The 19,127-nt window shown below is 46.8% G+C and overlaps 1 pseudogene; it reads left to right on the top strand.

Moving 5' to 3' along the window:
* Positions 1-4,938: 4,938 nt before the first annotated feature.
* On the top strand, positions 4,939-18,723 carry LOC147418219 (uncharacterized; annotated as a pseudogene).
* Positions 18,724-19,127: the final 404 nt, after the last annotated feature.

Raw genomic sequence — 19,127 nt, forward strand, 5'->3', positions numbered from 1 at the left:
AAAACAACATGAGGAAAAGGAGGCACCTTCTCTTACACAGATGGTTAAACCTCTAGAAGAACCATCCACGGATGAGAAACCGAGAAGTGCTAGTTCAGGAGGATCTGTGTTGGCAGAGAAGGTTAATGAGACATTAGATGCCCTCTTGAAAGCCTATGATGCGAGGCTCAAAAACAACCAAACCCAAGAACAAAGGTGGATGACATATCCCTATACGGAACTAGAAAAGCAAAGGTTTGAAATGTGCCATAAAATGATTCAAACAGCCCAAGCTTTACTAGAACCACCAGGTGCAAAACCTGAGGATGTGATCCGTGTCCTGCCTACACAAGTAATCCCACCAAACCAGGAACTAAAAGAGCCAGATTCTAGTCATGAGCTCAGACCAAAACTCAAAGACCCAGCATTAGAACCAAGGATAGTACTGAATACCACGGATAACTCTTCCGAGGGATTTCCCCAAGCTATACCTGAGGATTGTAAAGAGATAGATGGTCTTGACGAATTGTGGAAACAAGTCAGAGAGGCCAATGAAGCCGATGACCTAAGAAGACGAGTACACAAGACTGGTGATGAACGAGGAGTGTTTCTACCACCAATAGAGGAATTTGAGACTAGATCTCAAATGAATCTAGACGTCGATCGTGTTGGGGCGACAAAGGATCTGTACAATCTATGGATAGTCAACCCCATTCGCTAAGAACACTACCGTCCTACATGGGAGAGTACGAGACCAAGTCAGATGTGGTTGCAGTCTCATCACAGAGACTGTCTCCCAACAAAGCCATCGATTTAAAGGGGCTAGTAGATATTCTATCTACCCCAGTCACTTGTACATTAATGTTAGCCGAGTTGCTCAGAATAAGACCAAACATGTGGGCTAATGTGGGTAAATGTCTAGAGAAATTTGGTGTAAAAACCCCAATGACTCAAATCGAGGAAGGCATCAAAGAGCTTGAAATGCCTCAACTAAATACTAGGCCAGTTCCATTAAACAAGGTAGGCGAGTATTACGAGGGAGAAGATGGAAACACCACCCTTCCTGTGGAATTCAATGGTGTAAAAACCATGGCAATCCTTGACAGTGGAGCTGGTGTGGCCATTGCAACCAAAGAGGTTTGGAAAAAATGGGGACAACCTGCCTTGATATCCACACGAATGACCCTGCAGCTTGCAGACGGACACAAGGAAAAGCCCCTAGGATTGCTAGAAAAAGTACTTGTTACTTCTTGTGGCATTGAATATGAACCAACTTTTGCTGTTGTCGACTTTGGCAAGAAGAACAACTATGAAATCATTCTGGGAAGACCATTAATGCGACAATTGAAAATGGTCCAAGATTGGGGTTATGACCATATATACCTGAGATATATGGAAACCATAACAAAGGTAAACTTGAGGGACCATAGCTACAGGGATGTGACGAGAACACCGGTTGAGGAGTTTGATTCCGCCACAGTTGCATGATCAGAACTGCCAGCTTGGTTAGGTAAGCCTAAAGAACTGTGGATGTGTGGAGCTTCACAATGTGGTAGCTTGAAACGTGAGGAATGTATCCTGGAACGGGTTATAGAGGATATGGACTATATCCCAGAACCATTTCCTGAAGAAGAGTTAGAGCCTTTTGGATGGGAACACATCTTGGCTACTCTGGACGTGTGCGCCGTGGAAGATGCTCCGACAACAAAGTTTTGTGATGAAAATGGCTATGATGTCGTTCCTTATTTTGCAGTGAGTGTAATCCAGGAAAACGAAGAAATCCAGACATCAACAAGCTCTCGAAATAAGGAGCAAACAAAGAAATGTGAAGAATCAAAAGATGAAGAAGACGACGAGTTCTATGACTCTGTAGAACACTTCGAGCTTCAAGAAGATCAACGACCCGGGAATCAATGTCATCGTTACATGAATCAAGTGCATCAAAAGTGGATTCCAAAGTCCTCCGTGAAGACATAGCCACCACAAGCATCCTCATACATGGCTCCTAATAAGGATGCAAAGACTCAGCTAGGAGGAATATGACCAGAGCAACGAGCTAACAATGCTCTAATCAATGGGCTAGAAAAGTTCTCCAAGAAACTACCACCCACGAGAAAACAGACAGTAACTTTCCACTACCAGCCAAAAAATCAAGGGAAAGTACAAGAAGTCAACCTTGCTGAGGATAGTAGCGATAGTGATGAATCTTACGACATCCCCTATCATCAACTCAGACCATCACTATCACCAACCCCTTCAACAACAACCATGACAGGTCAAAAGAACAGGACAACAAGTCAAAGCCAAAAAGCTCGACAAATCTGGATACCAAAAAGCCAGATCGGCCAAAAATAGATATGGATCAAGAAGACAAAGATCTCTAATGACAAATCACAAGATCAAACACCAAAACAAAAACAAGGAAAGCGTGCACGAACGGGTAAGAATATCACAAAATCGCAAGCTTTCACAACTCAGGTTTGGGCTCCAAAGAAGTTGATTCAAGCACAAAAAAGTCAGGAATTCATTTGGATTCCCAAACAACCACAGTATCAACTTTCAAAGCCTGAATCCCGTCACCAACCAAGCGTACAAGGGCTGAAGCAAAGACCACTGTCGACTCACACAACAAAAAGGTGGATCCCAAAGAAGTCTCTTCAAACACAAACAAAGCATGGGCAAGTATGGGTTCCCAAACGAGAGCTAGCAACAAAACAGCCAATAATCGCAAAGAAATGGGTCCCAAAGAAGAACAACAAAACTGCTGTCAGTGCATCGCCGCTTGAATTCTTACAATTCTTCCTACGATTACAGTACAGTTAGAAGAGAGCAAGTCGCTTCAATCAAGCAACGATATAGGAGCTTCAAAGACCATTACATTGCTTAGAATAGGAAGCCTCGCCAACAAATGCCAATAAGCAAATTGCTTATACCCACATCTTGCACAGCATAAATCTTTTCCATGCATTGACTGTGTATGCATAATAGGGCTACATTACAAGGCATGCATAGGCACAACTTTTTGCCCAAGCACAACACATACCCTTTGCGATACCCTGTCGTAAAGGATGACTCCAAATAGGAAGGGGGGAGGCATTCTGAATGCGGACCTAACATTATGACTATTAGAGGGCAATGTTTTGTGAGATGCATTGAATTTTTGCATTTTATTGTGATAAATTTTTGACGAAATTTAGAGTATATGCCCTCATAGTAGAGTTACAGAGGAGTATGGGGACAAAATCCATATATGAGCCCCTAGGGACATGTGTATAGTGTACATAGCATTTAGATTTCTATTTGAATGATTTTTCTTTTGTTGAGTTGTTTTAAGATTTTCTTTGTTTATTATTAAGATTAAAAAAAAAATAAAAATCCATAATCCACATGAAGAAAAGACTGATGAGAGGCCTGAGCACTACAAAGAGAAGAAGGTACAAGGAAACGATGAAACTTCACGAAGTATGTCTCAGCAGCCACTACAACAGCCGAAGAACTTGTCACAAAGCAGTGTCAACATGCAACCGACAAGTCATACAAGTCAGAGTCGAGTAGCTACACCACAAAATGAGTGAGGTGTTAGTCCCAAAGCTTCAAGTAATATTCTCTGTGGTCTAAGCGTTTTAGCTATTCTAGGTACTGCTCAAGCTGGAAGAGTTGAGCATATTTACGTTGTGTCGCTCATGCTGGTATAGGTGAGCAAAAGAGTCGAAGTCTAAGTACTTAAGTCTGGTGAAGTGAAGGAGAAGGTCCAAAAGACACTCACGTACTGAGCACAGTGAGATACGAGTGGAGAAACTTCTACATCGAAAACCCTTCTTAAAAAGGTGGAAGCTATTGAGACATCTTTTGATGTCACATGTGCTACATTTATTCCTCGAAACACCCATCATCTCCTTCTTTCACATTGCATGCTTTTGTTGACAAATTTCTCATATGCATATAGAGTGTCCCATAATTGGCACTTGCGTCAGGCACTCTTTCCGTGTTTCACCCAAGCACTCACCTTTCATGAACATGTACTTCACGTTCAACTACTCGACTCCAATAAGAGCGTATACCAAAGGCATTTTTTTTTCCCATCGGGTTTTTTCCCTTTGGTCATCCAGGTTTTAGACCCTAATCTAAAGACACCTATCACCATCCTCTTGTACATATTCCTTCTACATCAACAATAAGGAAATGCTACTCAAATCAATTGACAAATGAATTGGAGCACCAATTTCAGATCATAGCATACTTCTCCTCAATGGCGAGTCGAAGAATGGCCTACACTGACAAAGCTGCAGACAACACTAACAACATGATTGCACAAGAACAAAGAAGTCCCCAATGAAGAAGAGCAGACTTAAAAGTAATCAGAGGATCTCAAAAGATGAATGGTTATGATGATAGACGTCCGCTCTAATGGATCATAGTTCTTGTTGTGGTTCGACAAAGATACAGGCAGTGCAACAGATGAAGCCAAAACAACAGCAAAGTGTTGACCGCTGGGTCAACATCACAACATAAATCATACAAAGTTGTCATTGCCTCACAAGATCAAAAAGCCAATCACTCAATTCTACAGATTGTAGAAGTTGTTTCTGAGAATCACAAATACTCCGAATTGACAGATTTGCTGGAGCAAGTGATGGATGGAACTTTCTCTATCCATGATGATAAGAGTCAAGTTAAACGACATTGGGTTCTTTTGAATTTAGATCTGGCAGTAGACCTATAATGACAAAAACAGATGTTGCAGCTCGGAGCGTGGATGTGAAAGACATAAAGTTCGTCATCAATTATGATTTTCCTGAATCATGTGAAGACTATGTACATCGGATTGGACGAACAAGACAAGCTATTGCAAAGGATATAGTCTATACTTTCTTTAGGTCCTAGCGGGAAGCCGCCTCCACGTGGCGGGACTGGACATCGACTAAGTGCTTCCCAAAACCTCAATGGGGGGACCACGTACGGTTGAAAAACCCTCTCCGTGTGTAGGAGTGAAATCCCAAAGGGGAGGGGGGAGGACATTAGTGATCATAATGCCTTAAAGACGAGTATGAGCTGCAAAGCTGGATCGGGGTGGGGTTGAAATTGGGAGAGTATGGAAGGCAAGAAGGATGGTCGGACCTAGGGAAAGCCCTGTAAAAATCATCCAAGAATGTCGAACGAGCCCTCTCAGGGAAAGTTCTGTAAAAATCATACAAGGATGTCGAGCGGACTCGAGGGGGGAACACCCTGAACGCCCAGATACTTTCCGTCGGTTTACAACCAACCCTTAGGTGTAAAGGCTCGGCTTCTCATATTTGAATGCAGGGGGAGAAGGAATGTACCTCATGACACAACCGGTGGCAGCCAAGAGGGACACAATCCCTGGAGGACCGCTTGGGGGGAGAGGCTTCTGGCCGTAATTCCGCACCAGTAATGTGAAACACTTACCCAGCGGAAGGGGGGACGGTGACGGCCTGAGACCAGAACCTAGACTGGTGGGCTGTGAAACGAGGGACGGGTGAGGTGAGGCGACGAGTTCCCCTGACCCACTTCATTTCACGATTCACCAGCGGATGGGTGTTTCATACAGCTGAGGCTGGTGGGTTGGAAGCGCTCCTTGTGTAACCTTTCCGCTGGTCCCCCCCTTGACTCACGGAGAGAGTAAACTCCAAACTAAAGGGGTGGCGGTGACGTCTTGAGACGGACTGGTGGGTTGTGAAACGGGGGACGGGTGAGGTGAGGCGACGAGTTCCCCTGACCCACTCCATTTCACGATTCACCCTCCCTCGGGGCGGTGCCAATGTCACCCTCCACGGAACAGTCAACGCTTGTGGAAGGGTGGGTGCACCCTGAAACGGGAGACGGGTGAGGTGAGGCGCCGAGTTCCCCTGACCCATCCCATTTCACGGAACACCCTCTACTTCGAGCCAAAACCATGGACCCTCGGGCTTGGTGATCCACCCGCAAGTGTACCAACTACGTGATGAGTTACAGTAGGGTGTGGATTCTAAAGTCTTGCTAACCACGGAACCGTTATGGACCACACCCAGATCAAGGACCCGCTTGTCCCTCGGTCTCGCCCACCGATTGAGAAGCAAAACTTTGTGCGGATTGTATCGATACCTCATGTGAATCCACGAATTTAGAGGATGGAGTTGATTCGTCAACACGTTGGCAGTTGTGACCATGAAATGTTACATGCAGGATAACCATAGTCCGGAAAGTGGGTGGTCGATCCCTCGGGAACGACATATCTAACCCGGACCCCTCCAAATTTAAGGTGAACAACCTGTTCATTAAGTATAGTCGTGCATTTTCTATGAATTCACAACCATATTATATAAACGATCCAGGAGCACCAGTTAAGGGTACCTGGGCTGACGTGGAAGAGGGCTGCTACCAGGTACCCTCGGGGAGGCGGGCGCTGGGAGCTTCCCCGAGTACTGCGATCGACAGCACCCCAGAAAGTGGGGAGCGGGGCCCCGCTGGTCGCTGCTACGGTGAACCCGAACTCACAGAAACCGGGAAGGACGGGATGAACCAGTGCGTAGCGGGGCAGCAAAACTCATTAGCTATGGCTGAGACTGGACGCCCCACAGTTAACTCGGAAGGGCAACCATCTGAGGAGCTGAGGGGCGGGGGCATAGACCAAGATGGAACGAACTCAACAAGGGAAGTACGGTACATTGAGGTCATGAATGCCGATCAACTTCAACCTAACAGGCTAAGATCCTTGTCGGTACCCGAGATTGAACCGGTCACCGCCCCAAGCAGGCCGGCTAGAGAGGAACGGGTAATGATGAGAGGCAGGCTTGGGAGGGGTGTTTCAGAAGGGACGGTTGGCAAGCTGTGCATCTGGGGCGCTAATGAACACACCGAAGTGTCATTCAGCAAGGCCTTGAGGCGCGCACTGAGATCAACCTCCCTGTTTGCAAGTATTGAGCTTTTGGATCGATTCCTTAACATTCGGACGGGGAGCACCCGCTTTGATGTTTTCACTTCTAGTAAACAAGCAGCCCTAGATGTCCTCCAGGTCATCCAATCGGAGAGTAGGCTTAGGTGGTTTGCTAAGATCTCGCTTCCTTTCGCTAGGAGAGATAGGAACCGTTTGAGGCCGGCGATGGAAGTGGTGAAATCGCCGATCTTTGCCACGCTTAACATTAATGGACTCCGGTCGAAGCGGGGGGAGTTGGAGTACATAATGTTACAAAAGACTTGGAATGTGGTGGGTCTCCAAGAGACTCGACTATTTCAGGGTGCATGGCCCCTTAGAATGGCGGGGTATTCGACATTCCAAGTGCCAGGGTCTGATAAACCAGGAGCCAGGGGACTTGTGACCTTGGTCTCCCAGGAGCTCAGATCCTTTGAGTTGGGAATGTCGGACGTAAACTCCTTGTTTGTTCAACTCTTCCCTTTAAATATGAAGGATGGTTGGATTTATGGAAATGTTTACGTCCCGCAGAGGCAGTTAGTGGATGAGCGAGCAGACGTCTTAAGTGCGTTAGCTTCGAAGCTTCGTAGGTTGGGCAGAAAGGGCCTTCCTCTCCTGATCGGAGGGGATTGGAATCTTAGACGGCGCCCGATGAAGAGATGGCTGGGGAATGAAGACCTTGATTTTAAGATTGTCCAAACGAGAGGCTCTGGACTCTCGTATCACTCTTCCCGTGGTAAAGGACGATCAGACATTGACTTCTTTTTGGCCAATGATCTGGCCCTTCAATTCCTCGGCCATGCCAGTGTCCAGAGATCGGTGGATGTTTCGGACCACTGGCCTGTTAAGGTGAAGTTGGTGTGTGATGCGGTGTGTGCGGAGCCTCCCCCACCACCCCCCCCCCTCCATTGATGCAACTAGAATTGAGCCTGCGGCTCAACTCTTTTTACACGACAACTTCTGGGATTCCCTACCAGAAGCAGCGGAGGAGGGGGAAATCACGCAGGCGGCGGTGAACCGTCAGTCGAAGAGCTTTGAGGAGGCAGCTGAAAGAGTCTCTCGAGATGTTGGTGCGTTCTCCGTAAGGCCCCCCAAGAGGCCTAATAGAGGCTTTAGGCTAGACCCGAGAGCCCGGAGATCCATCAACCGAAGACGGGAAGCGTGGAAGTCTTTGCGGGATGCAGAGAGTGATTCCTCTAGGGAAGATAGGGCGTGGAGGAAGTTTGTTGAATGCCGAAAAGAGGCGCGAGCTGAAACGAAGAGAAGCGAGAGAGAGGCTCTCAAACGATTCATGCTCAAGAGCGTCGAATTGGCAAGACGCAAGGAATGGTATGCTTGGTGGAAGCATATGAAAGCTGTTCTAGGGGGGAGCAGAAAAGGAGGGCCCGCTCAACCCCTAAGAGACCAGAACGGCGAGCTGCAGGCGGACGAAGAGAAGATCCGAGACATTTGGAAGGATCATGCTTCTCGCGTCTTCGCCGATCCCTCCGGACACAGCAAGGACCCAGAACACTGGCAAAATCATGCTGTGCGACTTTGGCCTAGAATAGAGGACATCAATGACTCTATTAAATGGACTGAAGTTCGAGAGGTATGCCGCAAGATCAAGCGGCATAAAGCAGCTGGGATAGATGGCATTCCCCCTGAATTTTTCAAGATCCTTATGCAAGACAAGGGAACTAGATCAGATCGATTTAAACCAAATACAGACATGGGAAGAGCAGTCTTCAAACTGCTATGTACTTGGTTTGATTCAGGGAAGTTGCCGGAGGCATCATCTACCTCGGTAGTGGTGTATATCCCGAAGAAGGGTGATCTTTCTAATCCGGACAACTACAGAGGGATTTCTCTGATTCCAATCTCTCTGAAGCTCTTGACCTCACTTGTGATCAATAGGATCTCAGTGAAACTTGAGGAAAGAAACTTCTTCTTGCGTGGTCAAGCCGGATTTCGGACTCAGGAGGAGTGTGTGGCACAAGTGATTGCCTTGAAAGAGATTGTGCTCAGACGAAAGGTTGTTAAGAAACCGACGTTTGCGGCATATATTGACTTTGAAAAGGCGTACGATACAGTGCCACACGAGGCGCTCTTTTTAAAGATGGAAGCCATAGGGATTGGAGGTCGTTGCTTGAATTTCTTTCGAGCCTTGTACCAATCCTCCAAGGTCAGAGTGCGGGTGGGAGCGAAGTTGAGTGAGGAGGTCCAAATCGCCCGTGGCGTGCGTCAAGGGTGTCCCGCGTCGCCTACTCTCTTTAACATATTCATTAATGACATCTTGGATGAGAGTGCGACTGACCTTGGGGTGGCTATTCCAGGCCTACTCCTGAAGATCCAAGGCCTGCTTTTTGCAGATGATTTAGTTTTATTTGCGGAGTCTAAGGAGGAGTTACAGGCTAGTTTAGATAGATTGCATAGTTGGGCGGAGAAGTGGGGGATGAAGTTCGGCATAAAGAAATGCCAGGCGACCGTGTTCAACGGGGACCTTGAGGAACTTATTGCCTTCAAACCCCACATCGGACCTGAGGAGATTCAGGTAGCTTCGGAATATAGATACTTGGGCATCTTAATAGACAGCGAAGTCTCGATCGACACTATCCTTAAAGATAGGATTGAGAGCGCACGTAAGTCCTTATATGCTCATAAACACCTTCTATGCTCTAAGAAAATTCCGATGTGGTCAAGGTTGGCCTTTCTCAAGGCGTGCGTCTTCCCAGTGGCGACTTATGGAGCGGAGATTATGGGCTCACATGACATGAGGAAGTTGAACCCATTAGAGACGCTTATAGCAACTGGAATGAGGTGGGTAGTCGGTAAGGCCGCGAAGTCGAGTTCTGTGGCAGTAGCAACTCTTCACCGGGAGTTAGGGCTCCCCCCCGTACCAGCTTACTGTGCAGGACAGAGGGTACGAGCTTTTACCAAGTACGCAGGTCTAAAGACTTGGATTGCAGATTTGGTTAATAATATACCAGAATGGAACCAATTCAAGAAGTGGACCTGGTGTAAAAGGACAAAGTTTTGGGGGCAGAGGTATATCAACGGCGCTTCTGTCGAAACCGCAAGGCAGGAAAGCTGGAAGCTCTGGGAACACTCACATCAATGTGTCTCCCTTGATCCTTATATCGAGAGGAAGTATGAGGACACGCGTGGATACCTTTACAGGCAGAGCATTGGGAAGAACCCCGGTGGGATGGAGGAGAAAGTCTTGTTACTAGCAAGAGTGGATGGCTTAAGGCTTAAGGATAAGATTGAACGGGCACAGTCGAGGACTTGCCCGTTATGCGGAATGGAAGAAGGCTCAAGGTCACTTACGCACTTGTTGGTACAGTGCCCTGAGCTGGACAATCTCAGAAGCTCAATACGACCCTGTTTGGAACATGCTAGACGGCTGTTAAACAATCCGAGCGGTGAAGATACCGAAGTGTTACTCCTGGGAGGGGAGATTAGCGGAAAGCGATTGCCAGGATGGGTTGTCCCCCGTGGGGCCCATAATGGTCGTCGTGGACCGCAGCTGAGGAGTGCCTATGCGGATAACGTTGTAGCATTCCTCTGCGGGGCCGTACCGCGATACTACAATGCTCTGGCCCGTGAGGGTGTTGAAAGCTCGTAGGGCTTGTAGTTATTGCGTACGGTGCGGTCCCGCCTAACATGGTCCTGGGGCTTTCCGAGCGGGCCTTGGTGACCATGGTTGGCCGGATCGGGATGCCTCCTTTGAGCCGACGCCCACCTTGGGTATGGCAGTCCTACCGGACATCCGCTGGACGGGGGCCTTTTTCTACCAGGCGAAAATCCTGGAGTACCTGGGCAAGATTCAATACGGTCTGTGAGTTACAAGGGTTTGTCCCTCTCTCTCAGCCTTGGTCCTTAAATGCATCATTGAATTCGTTTGGTGATTTCCCGACGTTACCCTCGGGTGGCGTGACTAACAAGGGAACATGGACTGACTAACATGGCATGAAAAGACTTTTTACTCCCCCGAGGGGGAAACTTGCTTCCATTCCCCGTTGACATGCCACGATACGGCATGGAAGCGCTTTTCCCTTTGTCGGCAAGTCCGCAAGGTAATTTGTCTTTGACTCGTTTGCGCGCACGCGAAGCAAAGGCAGCTCCTTGCTGGCTTACCGGCTCTAGCCCAAAAAAGTAAAAAGTAAAAAGTATACTTTCTTTACAACAACAAAACGACAACAAAGATCACATCGCCATCGACAATCAGGTCATGTCGGGGACGACATGAACGCGGAAGGGGGGAATGTTGACCGCTGGGTCAACAACACAACATAACTCAAGTTTCGTACCAAAGTCTTATCTTTTGCGAGTTATGAAATGCTGCGGATTATGGATATAAACGTCATTTGTAATGAGTAGTTATTCTAGTTTCAGAAGCCGGGGTGCAATGGCACTTCCAGATTGTAAATACAAAGCCATTTGATCCTTTCAACCCCATTTTTGGTTAAACCTAAGGTAGCCTTAGTATATAAGGTACCTAGGTCATTTTGTAAAGAAGACTTTTATCATAATCAAGTTTTAGCGCTGCCGTCTACTGTATGAGAGAGAAAGAGAGTGAGCGTGAGCTTCATCCTCTCGCTACGCTCGGCTCGCTCAACACATTGGAGATCCGACTGCACCATTGCGGTAGGCTCGAGGAGAGCTACGCGACAACGCCAAGCATTCCCCGCGAGACGAAGCGCACACGCCGACGCATCTACGAGCTATTTGTGGCCATAAGTGTATCAAACGATGTCTGTTTTTCTGCGTGCTAGTAGTCTATAGAATCGTGGCGACATAAGCTACGCATAGGTACTCATAAATTTCAGTTTCGGGCACTTTCAAAATTCGGCTCTGTCATCCTATGCGTTTTCCGCAGATGGGTTTTGAGTGAGGGTTTTGAGTGTAGAAGCTTAGGGACAGGTGTATCCTAGTGAGGGGATGGTGTTCCTTAAGTTTCGTACGAATCTGGCATGATTAGGTGAGTTACCTTTCGCATGTGTGTATGTGGTTAGGTGGTGTAGTTGAGAGCAGTGAGGTTCTTGATTGTGGTTTAGTTGGCCTTCCTGAGTGTTGTATGTGTAGGATGGTCTCAGCCTGACAAGCTTAAGAGATTTCCTCCGTGTGCCTATCGTGTCATTTGTGTCCTCGATTGACATTATGTTGATCTAGGTAGTGTTTGCATGCACTTCATGGGTGTGTGAGTCGCTTCCCGTCCAACAAAGATTCATCTTTCTTCAAATCCAACAACAGTGGAGAGCAGTACGGTGAAGTACCAGGCTAGACAAGACGCTTTTTCCAAGAGGTCTTTCACTGGGTTCAGAATCTTTTCAATCTGTACTCGGCTCACACGGTAAGGTGGCCGGTTCGGTGGCGTGCTTCTAGGTATCAGGTCAATGCTCTGATCTTCAGGCCCTCTAAAAAGCAATCGGCATGAGTGTGGAGAAAAATCTTGGCGTTCTTTTGTTTAGGTCAAAACATATTCAACCTTTATCCATCGTTCAGTTCTCTCCCAAAAGAGTGAGTAAAGAAACTGAAGTTCATCAAGTACAATCTCTGAGCCCTTCATTTGTCAAAGTCGCTTTCTTGGCCCGGTAGTCAACCACGGCGTAGTTCTGGTGGTACCAAGGGATTCCGAGTAGAACGTCACTCGCGTGCCCTGAACACCCCTGTCATTGCAAATGAAGTTTGCCTATGCTCGGTGTAATGGCAACATCCCATCCGGGTGCCAGTCGAACTACCTCTGCCTGTGGCGTCAGTCTGTCGGGCGTAATTCCAAATCGAGCCGCCAATTCCAAGTGAAAAGAAGTTGGCCTTGGCTCCTTCAAAAGAGCTTCCTCATCCTTCACTTTTCCCCAAAAAAACGGCAAAGTTTGTACTTTCATTCATTTGATTCGATGCAAGTCCCACGCCATGTGGTACCAGTTCTGCTTTTCTATCTGCCTTTTCTGCCATGTTCCTCAGCTGCTCTCGAACTCTCAGGCCTGTCGTCGTTCTTATCATTTTGTTCTTTCTGTGCCTTTTTAGGGCACTTCGCGGAGATATGTCCCTGTTCCCCGCATCCAAAGCACTTCCCCTCTCTAATGAAGCGAGCTCTCTCCTCAGGAGTAAGCTTGGGTCGTGCATCCTTTTTCTCTGGGTTGCTCTTTTTCTTTCTACTTTCATTTTCAGAAGTCTGTTCGGCTCGTTGTGTCATGGCCTTATCTATGGGGTAGGTCAGACTGCCAGAGTGAATGGCAAAGCATCGCTTTGCATGACTCATCAACTCCTGAATAGAAGCTGACTTCTGTTCCAAGCAGTGATCTCGGATCTTTGTAGGTAGACCCAAGGTGAACTGCTCAATCTGTTCTCTGAATGAGATCTTCTTGAATGAAGAGGCGGGTAGAAAAGAGCTCCAGAATCTTTCACAATAAGCATGGATTGCTCTTGCCCTTTCCGAAGTGTTGCTTCTTGCTTCGCTTTTTACCTTTTCTGTCTTCTTCGCTCGAATCCAAGGAGCTAGAAGAACTGTGAGAATAAGAAGAAGAAGAAGAACTGGGTACTCCTTCAAATCGAACACGCTTCTTCTGTTTCTTTGCCTTGTCAAAAGTCGACTGATAACCCAAATAACCTGGAAAGTCAATGCTTTTCTTTTGCTTTTTGCCATGCTTTTTGGCTTTCTTTTGTGCGTCAAAAAGCTGAGCAATCCGTGCATCAACCACCTCTTCTAGTTCCTTCTCTGAATATTGTTTGGGATCAGAAGGTTTCTTGAAAGCAGATTTCGGGAGTGGTGTAGTGGTTTTCTGCCACTGTGCATGCACTTCCTAAAAAGAAGTCTCGCTCATATATTTTGCCAATTTCGGATCCTTCGCAAAACTGAGCATCATCTTTGTTGCATCTCCGATCAATTGACGACGCTTCATCTCTCTTTGCTCCGCCTGAGTAGGCTGAGGCGGGCCATACTCTCTGTCTGAATCTTCGTTGTGATCCCAATCCGCATCTCCAGATGCAGAGGGAGTCGACTGATCCTTGCGTGAAGCCATAGGTGCCGCGGAAAAAAAATTTGGGGATCGGATTTCCCGTAGAAGAGAAATCGGCCGTGCTCTGATACCACTGTAACAGACTTGGACACTCCAAGTCAAGAATCAATCACGACAGCACCAAATAACCACTTCAAACAATTCACAGATCACAATAGATTTGCACTGGCCCGGCAGAGTTCCGTGCCTAGAGATATTGACCCCAAAGACTGGCGCCCCTTTTGGTATTTCTTTTTGTATTAATCAATCATCAAAGTACAAGAGAGCGGTTAGGGTTTCACTCTCAGACTGTGCGTCTAGATCCCCTGAGAAGTGAGGCCCTCACCACTAATTTAAAGGTTACAAGGGATGCCCAAAAGCAGAGCTCCAAAAGCTTCAAATCAAAAGCAATTGCTCTCTCTCTCTCACAGAGAGTCAAAACTTGGAAAAAAAACATTCTCTCTCTCTCTCTCTCTCTCTCTCTCTCTCTCTCTCTCTCTCCCTCTCTTTCTCATTGCGTAGAGAAAAAGCAAGATTTGCGTCGCTCATCATTAATTAAAAAAAAAAAAAAGCCTTGGCGATTTCCGGAAATTAGGGTTTCTGGCAGAAATTAGGGTTTGCAAGAATTTTAGGGTTTCGGGTAGAAACTAGGTTTTTTGCTGTTCGTAGCCACGTCATCACTTTGTGACATCATCTCTTCTCTCTCTCTCTCTCTCTCTCTCTCTCTCTCTCTCTCTCTCTCTCTAGCACTCTCAACATTTTTCACTCATAGTGTCAACTCTCTTTTGTTTCGGTCATTGCACATTCTCTCATTAAGTAAAGGAAGGCTCTCCCTTCCTCTAAGTAAAAGGAACCTTGAGCACTCATTGATCACTCATCTTGAGCATACACCATCATTCACTTCTGCTGCACATTACATTGGTATCAGAGCTCTTTGGCAGTGTTCGGTATCATCACTCAAGGAAAGAATCACAAAGAACCATAGGAATTTTTTTTTTCTTGTTGTCCACGTAACCCAAGACCCCTTGGGCGTGTCGATTCCTAATGAAGAGTGACAGGTAATCCAAAAAAGAAGGGCTTGTCCAGCCTCCCCTCGTTCCCCTTTTCCACTCATTGAGAGTTGTCACGTGTGCACATGGCTCTGTGTGCCACGTGGACATACTTCATCGACTTCCAGAGCCAGTTTTCCTCTTCTTCCTAGATAGGGATGTCTAGAATCCTAGGAGGATTAGTACCGGCAATTTTGTGAGCCTGTTCGCAGGACCTGCATGTCCGGACAAATCCATTAGATTAGGTTTTCCAGTTTGGAACCCTCTTGCATAAATGGTTTATATACGCGTTTCGACATATGTTATTACACTACGGTGGGCATCTGGCATGACGAGCATGTAGTTCTAGGTTAGAGGAATCCGACGTGCCAGACCGCGCGTCAATCGGATTCCCGGGTGGGCGGATGTACGATAGTTGCACCCAGATTTGGACCCCCTAGACTTATTTTTAATAAATCATTTTTATGATTTATTTGTTGGAAATCCTGGTGGACAGTTGCCCTACCTAGGCCTTAATAATTACTTAAGGCCCATTCCAAACCTATACAGGGAATAATCTGCCAGCACTTGGAGCAAGAAGGAGGAAGCACCCAATTCAGCCAGCCTTTTAGCAAAGGAGCAATCAGCGTTTTTGCAGAGTTCAGCCAGCAGCCAATGTTTCCAGAATTGAGCCCCATCGCCGGCAATTCTCAGCCCTGCCAGCCAGCGTTTTTGGTTTCCAGCCCAAGTGTTGCAGCAGCAGCAGATCAGCCTTGCGTTTTTCAGTTTTCAGCCCATCCCTCGCCGGGTGTGCAAGAGATCCGTAGCGGTTCCCATTGACAGATGCGGTCCGGTACTCCGGCAGCCATTGATCCCTCCTCTCGGCAATCCCCTCGCCTAAATTGAGTGCTCCATTGCTGTCCATCATCGGCCTCGTCGAGATCTGCGTTTTCAGCCCATCATCCTTCTCACATCGGAAGTGCAAATCAGCCCATGGTGGTCATCCGCAATTCCCACATCGAGAAGGATCCAAGGTGCATCAAATCAGCCTCGGAGGTGCCTCATCTTGAGGAGTTACCACGGCGACATTCCCTAATCGAGTCGGTAGAGTCTGCATTGAGGTATTGCATTGTGTATACATTCCATTTACGCAATCTAAAGCAAATACCACATCGGTAACGGTTTGGGGGGCCCTTGAGAGGGTTGGTTGGGACCCCATCGGGTGTCGCTCTCTTCTTCTCTCTCTTTCTCTCTCCCTCTACACATCTCTATTGCATTCTCTCAACCCCTCTCTTCAGGGGAACATAAAAGGAACATTCATTGAAGTACAAAACATTCACTAACGCAAGGAAAGAAGGAAAGGATTTTGTGGAAGTGTAAAACTAGATCTTCACCATTTTTATTCTGCTCACCTGACATTGGTATCAGAGCTTTGAAGATTTTGCACTAATCTGCTAATCCACAAGAAGTTTTTTTTCTCTCGTGTTTTTTGGTTGTGTTGGTAGCCCTTCGATGTATACTCCTCCCACTCTTGGAACAACAGGCCTGCCATTGCGCGTAGAGCCGTGCGCCTTGAGCGTCGGAAAATAGCAACCAATTGTATACCGGGTGTTGCATGCGGGGTGCACCGAGGACGAAGGGGTAGATAGTCTCCCGAAGATTAGTCTGCGACCTTCCTTGAACCAAGAGGAGAAATCCTTGCATGGTCAAGACTCGTAGTGGTATGAATACCTCCATAAATCAAGAAGGCGAGCAAGAGCCACCTATGGATCCTCCAAGCCCTCCCCCAACTCCTCCACCTTCTCCATCAAATCCCATGGATGCTATGATGCGCATGATGATGGAGATGATGATGCGGCAAGACGATGCTCGGCGACAAGAGCGTGTGGAAGCGGCGGAGCGTGAGGAGCGTCGATTGGCGGCCGAAGCCGAGGCTCGTAGGTAGGAAAGGGATTCCATGCGTGATCTCATCACCACCTTGGCGGTGCGACCCGATCCCCCATCTTCGGAGCTCGATTACGAAAAGCTTGCCAAGACCATCGCGGAGGCAACCATTGCTACATGGACGACAAGTGATCCAATTCCCGAGAAGATCACGTTCAGTAAGTATGACGTTAAGATGGATGCTATTGTCATTTACTCGTGGTTGCCTTAATTTACATCCTATTTTGCGGTTGTTAGAAAGTCTGAAAATAACAAGGTTCTCTTGGCTTCCATGCATCTCACGGGTGATGCCATCACTTTGAAGGATGAATGGATGGAGAAGCAAGAGGTGACCCATGCGGCTGTCCATGCCGAGTCCTACCTCATTCCCATTCTCGAGCTTAGTTGGGAGGAGTTCGCGGAGAATCTCAAGACTCGCTTCCTCCCTCCACAGTACTTGAAGCGTTTGAAGGAGGATTTTTGGGCTTTGTCTCAACAAGGTAAACCGGTGATGTTGTATGATAACCGTGTGTCATAGCTAGGTGGACAATTGCGAAAATCGGATGAGGAGAGGTTAGAGGCTTTTCTCTTTGGATTGGACCACTCGATCAAGTTTGACGTGGAGGCAGGTGATCCAAAGACATTGCAAGAAGCAATCCGGCTTGGCTCAACTCCAAGAGATGAAGCACAACAAGGGTAAGCTTAAGATGGCCTCAGGTAATGGTACTCCTTCCTCTCCTGACTCGTTTAAGGAAAAGGACAAGAATTCTAATGGGAATGGCAACAATAAAAAGAACTCTCCAAATTCTTCTCAATCTACTTCTACCTCTCAATCTCAATCTAAGGGCGATAAATCTAAGGATAAGGGTAAAGGAAAATCGGATAAGCCTCACCTCACACCTGATGAAAAGATTACCCAAGGGGTTTTAGGTGGTTCATTAAGTAGAGAAGAACAAGCATTGTATGCAAAAGAACGTAGGTGTTTCCATTGTTCAATCGTAGGTCACATGAAACAAGAGTAAGAAAGAATCTAAAAAGGAAATCTCTACTACGTCCACTTCTGACGCTACCCCTTAGGTGAATGCTATGAGTGTGGTAGAGAAAGAAGCTAAGTAGGAGGGAACTTTCGAAGAGGATGAACTCATAAAATGTTATGGACATGTTAATGGTCAAAGGATCATTGTGTTGTTTGATTCTGGAAGTTCTCAGGATGTCATAAGTGAATCTGAAACGTGCACGTCTTTAGTCAAATCCAATCCCCACCATCCTGGTGCAAGGATTTTCTGAAGGCATGGACGCTTCTCTCTCTCACGAAGTTAATGATGTCAATTTAATTGTTCAACAAACTCAATTTACTCGTCGTTTTGTAGTCTCTAAACTTGCAGGATGTGATGTCATTTTGGGCATTAAGTGGTTTCGCATGTTTAAGCCCATTGTTGATTGGAAGAAGTACACGCTTCTTATCAATCACAATGTGTCGCAGCCAGTTCTCATTTGCGGCGAGAGCGGCATTCCCTCTCTCCCTCTCATTTCTCATGTCCAGGCTAAAAGAGAGCTACGTCGAGGAGCCCAAGCGGCGGTCATCTATGTCAACCCCACATCCAGGAACTTGGGTATTCCCGACAGGTATGGTGAGTTGTTTGAAAAGTTTGAGCATTTATTTCTCCAGGACGATCTCTCCCCTACACTCCCGAGCGACCCGAAGATCATGTCATCGACCTAATGGACGGAGCACAACCTGTAAGTAAGTTTCCATATCGTTGAACAAGGCTAATGAAGAGGAGCTAGAGCGACAACTAGGTGAGTTGTTGAATAGGGGTTTTATACGTCTCAGTGTAAGTCCTTTTGCTGCTCCTATTCTTTTTGTTCGTAAGAAAGATGGCTCATCGCGGTTATGTGTGGATTACAGGGCCCTCAACAAGATGACGGTCAAGAACAAATTTCCTATGTCTCGCATTGAGTACATTTTGGAGCGTCTCAACGGGGCAGTGGTGTTTTCAAAAATCGATTTGAAGAGTGGCTATCACCAAGTAAGAATTATAAAGCGAGACATCTACAAGACCGCCTTTCGGACCGAACGCGGGCACTACGAGTTCATTGTTATGCTGTTTGGTCTAACGGGCGCACCAGGTACGTTTAATCGCATGATGATGCGTATCTTCATTGATTTGGTCGGTAAGTGTGTATTTATCTTTTTGGATGACATTCTCATTTTCTCCTCTTCTTGGGAGCAACATGCTATTGATGTGGAGAAAGTTTTAGCCCGCTTGGATGCTAATCGTCTTTATATTGCAGCAAAGAAGTCGG

This window comes from Adiantum capillus-veneris, chromosome 30 (genome assembly GCF_014529385.1).
Source record: "Adiantum capillus-veneris isolate H3 chromosome 30, ASM1452938v2, whole genome shotgun sequence".
Classification (NCBI taxonomy): Eukaryota; Viridiplantae; Streptophyta; class Polypodiopsida; order Polypodiales; family Pteridaceae; genus Adiantum; species Adiantum capillus-veneris.